The sequence below is a fragment of the Puma concolor genome, chromosome C1, assembly GCF_028749965.1.
Source record: "Puma concolor isolate L17-30 chromosome C1, mPumCon1.1.hap2, whole genome shotgun sequence".
NCBI lineage: Eukaryota > Metazoa > Chordata > Mammalia > Carnivora > Felidae > Puma > Puma concolor.
Genome location: NC_141674.1, coordinates 92939716 through 92947167, shown reverse-complemented (window position 1 = coordinate 92947167; position 7452 = coordinate 92939716).

Sequence of the window (7452 nt, the reverse complement as noted above, 5' to 3'; positions counted from 1 at the left end):
CTTGCAGTTATTCAAAGATCTGGATTCCTTTTTTCTTGTGGCATATATATATATATATATATATATATATATATGCATACACACACATATATACACACATATATATACATATACACACACAGACTATAATCTTACCTTTTTTATTATATATATATATGAGGATTTTGTTAGCTAGGCCTAGAAGTGGTACACATTACTTTCACTCTTATTGTATTGGTGAAATCTTGCTCATATGACCATGTTTAACTTCAAGGGAGACTAAGAAATGTAATCTAGCTGTGTGCCCAAATAGGAAGAAAGAATTCTGGTGGAATTCTAGTGGTCTCTGCTACATCCTACGCACTTTTGTATCTTTGTTCATCTTTTGCTAGACATTTTTAAAATATTCAAGTGGAGTCACTTCTATGAAGATTTCTCTCATATCTTTATTCTCCACTGAACCTTGAACATTCTTTTTCTTTTGATATATTTTATGATGTAATTAGTATTTCTGTTCTTTAATAAAACATTTATTGTAATAAGAATTTTAGGGGGCACCTGGGTGACTCAGTCGGTTAAGTGACCGACTTCGGCTCAGGTCATGATCTCGCAGTTTGTGAGTTCGAGCTCTGCATCAGGCTCTGAGCAGTCAGCACAGATCTGAAGCCTACTTCAGATTCTGTGTCTCCCCCTCTCTCTACCCCTCCCCTTCTCATGCTCTGTCTCTCTGTCTCTCAATAATAAATAAATGTTAAAGAAAAAAAAAAAAGAATTTTAGTGGTGCCTGGGTGGCTCAGTAGGTTAAGTGACTTCAGCTCAGGTCATGATCTTGTGGTTTGTGGGTTCAAGCCCTGCATCAGGCTCTATGCTGACAGCTCAGATTCTGTGTCTCCCCATCTCTCTGCCCCTCCCCTATTCACATTCTGTATCTTTCTCTCTCAAAAATAAACATAAAAAAAGAATTTTATAAAATATGTAGACATATTTCCTAAGAGTTCTAGTTTTTTTTAAAAAAAATGTTTATTCATTTTTGAGAGAGAGAAAGCATGATTGGGAGAAGGACAGAGAGAGAAGGGGGGAGGGAGGTTCCAAAGCAGGCTCTGCTCTGACAGTAGTGAGCCCCATGTGGGGCTCGAACTCACAAACCATGAAATCATCACCTGAGCTAAAGTTGGATGCTCAATTGACTGAGTCACTCAGGTGCCCCGACATAAAATTAATTTTATTTTATTTTTATTTTTATTTTTTAACTTTATTTTTTAAAATTTACATCCAAATTAGTTAGTATATAGTGAAGCAATGATTTCAGTAGGTTCCTTAATGCCCCTTACCCATTTAGCCCATCCCCCCTCCCACACCCCCTCCAGCAACCCTCTGTTCTCCATATTGATGAGTCTCTTTTGTTTTGTCCCCTCCCTGTTTTTATATTATTTTTGTTTCCCTTCCTTTATGTTCATCTGTTTTGTCTCTTAAAGTCCTCATATGAGTGAAGTCATATGATTTTTGTCTTTCTCTGACTCACTAATTTCACTTAGCATAATACCCTCTAGTTCCATCCACATAGTTGCAAATGGCAAGATTTCATTCTTTTTGATTGCCGAGCAATATTCCATTGTATATACATACCACGGCTTCCTTATCCATTCGTCCATTGATGGACATTGGGGCTTTTTCCATACTTTGGCTATTGTTGATAGTGCTGCTATAAACATGGGGGTGCATGTGTCCCTTTGAAACAGCACACCTGTATTCCTTGGGTAAATGCCTAGTGGTGCAATGGCTGGGTCATAGGGTAGTTCTATTTTTAGTTTTTTGAGAAACCTCCATACTGTTTTCCAGAGTGGCTGCACCAGCTTGCATTCCCACCAACAATGCAAAAGAGACCCTCTCTCTCTGCATCCTCGCCAACATCTGTTGTTGCCTGAGTTGTTAATGTTAGCCATTCTGACAGGTGTAAGGTGGTATCTCCATGTGGTTTTGATTTGTATTTCCCTGATAATGAGTGATGTTAAGCATTTTTTCACGTGTCGGTTGGCCATCTGGATGTCTTCTTTGGAAAAGTGTCTATTCATGTCTTTTGCCCATTTCTTCACTGGATTATTTGTTTTTTGGGTGTTGAGTTTGATAAGTTCTTTGTAGATTTTGGATACTAACCCTTTATCTGATATGTCATTTGCAAATATCTTCTCCTATTCTGTCAGTTGCCTTTTAGTTTTGCTGATTGTTTCCTTCACTGTGCAGAAGCTTTTTATTTTGATGAGGTCCCAGTAGTTCATTTTTGCTTTTGTTTCCCCTGCCTCCAGAAATGTGTTGAGTAAGAAATTGCTGCGGGCAAGGTCAAAGAGGTTTTTGCCTGCTTTCTCCTTGAGGATTTTGATGACTTCCTGTCTTACATTGAGGTCTTTCATCCATTTTGAGTTTATTTTTGTGTATGGTGTCAGAAAGTGGTCCAGGTTCATTCTTCTGCATGTCGCTGTCCAGTTTTCCCAGCCCCATTTGCTGAAGAGACTGTCTTTATTCCATTGGATATTCTTTCCTGCTTTGTCAAAGATTAGTTGCCCATACGTTTGTGGATCCATTTCTGGGTTCTCTATCCTATTCCATTGATCTGAGTGTCTGTTCTTGTGCCAGTTCCATACTGTCTTGATGATTATAGCTTTGTAGTATAGCTTGAAGTCTGTAGTTTTTTTTTAATATGCAACGTTGTATTAGTTACAAGTGTATAATATAGTGCTTTGACAATTCTATAATTACCCAGTGCTCATCAAGATAACTCTTAATTCCCTTCAGCTATTTCACCCATTCCCCACCCACCTCCCCTCCATTCTCTATAATTAAGAGTCTGTTTTTTTAATTTGTCTCCTTTTTTTGTTTGTTTCCTAAATTTTACATATGAGTGAAATCCTATAGTACTTGTCTTTCTCCAACTGACTTATTTCACTTAGCATAATACTCCCTGGATCCACCCATGTTGTTGCAAATGGCAAGATTTCATTCTTTTTTATGGCCAAGTAATACTTAGATAGATAGATAGATAGATAGATAGATAGATAGATAGATAGATTAGTATACCACTTCTTCTTTATTCATCTATTGATGGAAACTTGGGTTGCTTCTATAATTGGGCTATTGACCCTTGAACATTTTCTATCATAGTGGCTTTGGTGTCTTCCCTGTTAGCCTATAAACTTTGTGAGGGCAGAGACTATTTTATTAACTGCTAAATGAATATTTAGCAACATTCTGTGAGGATTCAAAGATAATTTTTTTTTCAGGAAGACAGTTTAGTGATTTATTACTTACATGTAACACCCAGTGCTCATCCTATCCAGTGTCCTTCTTAATGCTCCTCACCCCTTCAGCCCTTTGAAACTCCACCCAACACCCTGCCAGCAACCCTCAGTTTGTTCTCTGTATTTAAGAGTCTCTTACGATTTATCTCCCTCTCTGTTTTTATATTATTTTTGCTTCCCTTCCCTTATATTCAACTGTTTTGTATCTTAAATTCCATATATGAGTGAAATCATATGATATTTGTCTTTCTCTGACTTAGTTCACATAGCATAATGCACTCTAGTTCTATGCATGTTGTTGCAAAGGGCAAGATTTCATTCCTTTTTATTGCCGAGTAATATTCCATTGAGTGTGTGTGTGTGTGTGTGTGTGTGTGTGTGTGTGTGTGTATACACCACATCATCTTTATCCATTCATCGTCGATGGACATTTGGACATTTGGGCTCTTTCCATACTTCAGCTATTGTTAATAATGCTGCTATAAACATTGGGGTGCATGTGCCCCTTTGAATCAGCATTTTTATATCCTTTGGATAAATACCTAGTAGTGCAATTGCTGAGCCATAGGGTAATGCTATTTTTAATTTTTTGAGGATACTCCATCCTGTTTTCCAGAGTGGCTGCACCAGTTTGCATTTCCACCAGCAGTGCAAAAGGGTTCCCCTTTCTACACATCCTTGCCAACATCTGTTGTTGCCTGAGTTGTTAATTTCAGCCATTTTGACAGGTGTGAGTTGGTATCTCATTGTGGTTTTGACTTGTATTTTCTGATGATGAGTGATGTTAAGCATTTTTTCATGTGTCGGTTAGCCATCTGGATATCTTCTTTGGAAAAGTGTCTATTCATGTCTTTTGCCCATTTCTTCACTGGATTATTTGTTTTTTGGGTGTTGAGTTTGATAAGTTCTTTATAGATTTTGGATACTAACCCTTTATCAGATATGTCTTTCATGAATATCTTCTCCCATTCTGTTGGTTGCCTTTTAGTTTTGCTGATTGTTTCTTTTGCTGTGCAGAAGCTTTTTATTTTGATGAGGTCCCAGTAGTTCATTTTTGCTTTTGTTTCCCTTGCCTCTGGAGACATGTTGAGTAAGAAGTTGCTGCAGCCAATGTGAAAGAGGTTTTTGCCTGTTTTGTCCTCTAGGACTTTGATGGCTTCCTGTCTTATGTTTAGGTCTTTCATCCATTTTGAGGTTGCTTTTGTGTATGGTATAATAAAGTGGTCCAGGTTCATTTTTCTGCATGTCCCTATCCAGTTTTCCAACACCATTTGCTGAAGAGACTGTCTTTATTCCATTGGATATTCTTTCCAGCTTTGTCAAAGATTAGTTGCCCATATGTTTGTGGGTCCATTTATGAGTTTTCTATTCTGTTCCATTGATCTGAGTGTCTGTTTTGGTGCCAGTACCATACTGTCTTGATGATTACAGCTTTGTAATACAGCTTGAAGTTTGGGATTGTGATGTCTCCAGCCTCAGTTTTCTTTTTCAGGATTGCTTTGGTTATTTGGGGGTCTTTTTTGGTTCCATACAAATTTTAGGATTGTTTGTTCTAGCTCTGTGAAGAATGGTTGTGTTATTTTGATAGGGATTGCATTGAATATGTAGATTGCTTCGGGAAGTATCGACATTTTAACAATATTTGTTCTTCCAATCCATTAGCATGGACTGTTTTTCCACTATTTTGTGTCTTCTTCAGTTTCTTTCATAGGCTCTCTACAGCTTTTAATGTATAGACTTTTCACCTCTTTGGTTAGGTTTATTCCTAGGTATTTTATGTTTTTTTGTGCAATTGTGAATGGGATTGATTCCTTGATTTCTCTTTCTGCTGCTTCATTATCAGTGTATAGAAATGCAACCGATTTCTGCACATTGATTTTATATCCTGCGACTTTGCTGTATTCATCTATCAGTTCTAGCAGTTTTTTTGGTGGAGTCTTTTGGGTTTTCCACATAGAGTATCATGTCATCTGCGAAGAGTGAAAGTTTGACTTCTCCTTGCCAATTTGGATGCCTTTTATTTCTTTGTGTTGTCTGATTGCTGAGGCTAGGACTTCCAACACTATGCTGAATAACAGTGGTGAGAGTAGACATCCTTGTTGTGTTCCTGACCTTAGAGGGAAAGCTCTCAGTTTTTCCCCATTGAGGATGATATTAGCATTGGGTCTTTTGTATATGGCTTTTATGATCTTGAGGTATGATCCTTCTATCCCTACTTTCTTGAGTGTATTTTATCAAGAATGGATGCTGTATTTTGTCAAAAGCTTTTCCAGCATCTATTGGGAGGATCATGTGGGCCTTGTCCTTTCTTCTATTGATGTGAGGTATCACACTGATTGACTTGCAGATATTGAACCAGCCCTGTATCCCAGGAATACATCTCACTTGATCGTGATGAATGATTCTTTTAATGTATTTTTTGATCAGGTTGGCTAGTGTGTTATTGAGAATTTTTGCATCCATGTTCATCAGGAAAATGGGTCTGTAGTTCTTTTAAGTGGGGTGTTTGTCTGGTTTTGTAATCAAGGTGATGGTGGCCTCATAGGATGAGTTTGGAAGTTTTCTTTCCCTTTGTATTTTTTGAAACAGCTTCAAAATAATAGGTGTTAAGTCTTCTTTAAATGTTTGGTAGAATTGCCCTGGAAAGCGAACTGGCCCTGGTCTCTTGTTTGTTGGAAGATTTTTGATTACTGAGTCAATTTCTTTACTAGTTACAGGTTTGTTCATATTTTCTATTTTGTCCTGTTTCAGTTTTGGTAGTTTATATGTTTCTAGGAATTTGTCCATTTCTTCCAGATTGCCCAATTTGTTGGCATGTAATTGCTCATAGCATTCTTTTATTACTGTTTGTATTTCTGCAGTGTTGATTGTGATCTCTCTTTAATTTTTTTGATTTTATTTATTTGGGTCCTTTCCTTTTTCTTTTTGATCAATCTGGCTAGGGGTTTATAATTCTTTCATAGAACCAGCTCCTGATTTCATTGATCTGTTCTACTGTTTTAAAAGATTTTGAAATCATTGGTTTCTGCTCTAATCTTTATTATTTCCCTTCTTCTGCTTGTCTTGGGCTTTATTTGCTGTTTTTTTCCAGCTCTTTGAAGTGTCTGGTTAGGTTGTGTATTTGAGACTTTTATTCCTTCTTTAGGAAGGCCTAGATTGCTGTATACTTCCCTTTTATGACTGCCTTTGCTGCATCACAGAAGTTTTTGGGTTGCTATGATTTTATTTTCATTGGTTTCCATGTACTTTGAAATTTCCTCTTTAATTTTTTTATTAACCCATTCATTCTTCAGTAGGATGTTCTTTAATCTCCAAGTATTCATGGTCTTTCCAAATTTTTTCTTATGGTTGATTTTGAGTTTCATAGCGTGTTCCAAAAATGAATTTTTTTTTTGTATTTATTGATGGCTGATTTGTGGCCCAGTATGTGATCTATTCTGAAGAATGTTCCATGTGCACTCAAGAAGAATGTGTATTCTGCTGCTTTAGGATGAAATGTTCTGAATATATCTGTTAAGTCCATTTGGTCCAGTGTGTCCTTCAAAGCCATTGTTTACTTGTTGCTTTTCTGCTTATACAATCTGTCCATTGCTGTGAGTGGGGGTGTTGAAGTTCTCTACTATTATGGTATTATTAGCAATGAGATTCTTTATGTGTGTGATTAGTTGATTTATATATTTCAGTTCTTCCATGTTGGTGGCATTAATATTTATAATTGTTAGATCTTCTTGTTGGATAGACCCCTTAATGATGATATAATGCCCTTATTCATCTCTTGTTATAGTCTTTAGTTTAAAATATAGTCTGTCTGATGTAAGTATGGGTACACAGCTTTCTTTTGATGACCATTACCATGATAGATTGTTCTCCATTCCATTACTTTCAATCTACAGGTGTCTTTAGATCTAACATGAATCTCTTGTAAGTAGCATATAGATGGGTCTTGTTTTCCTATCCATTCTGATACCCTATGTCTTTTGATTGGAGCATTTAGTCCATTGACATTTAGAGTGAGTACTGAAAGATGAATTTAGTGCCATCGTGTTGCCTGTAGATTGGTGTGTCTGATGGTGCTCTCTGGTCCTTCCTAGTCTTTGTTGCTTTTGGTCTTTTTTGTTTTGTTTTGACTTTTCTCCACTCAAAGAGTTCCCCTTAAAATTTCTTCCAGGGCTGGTTTAGT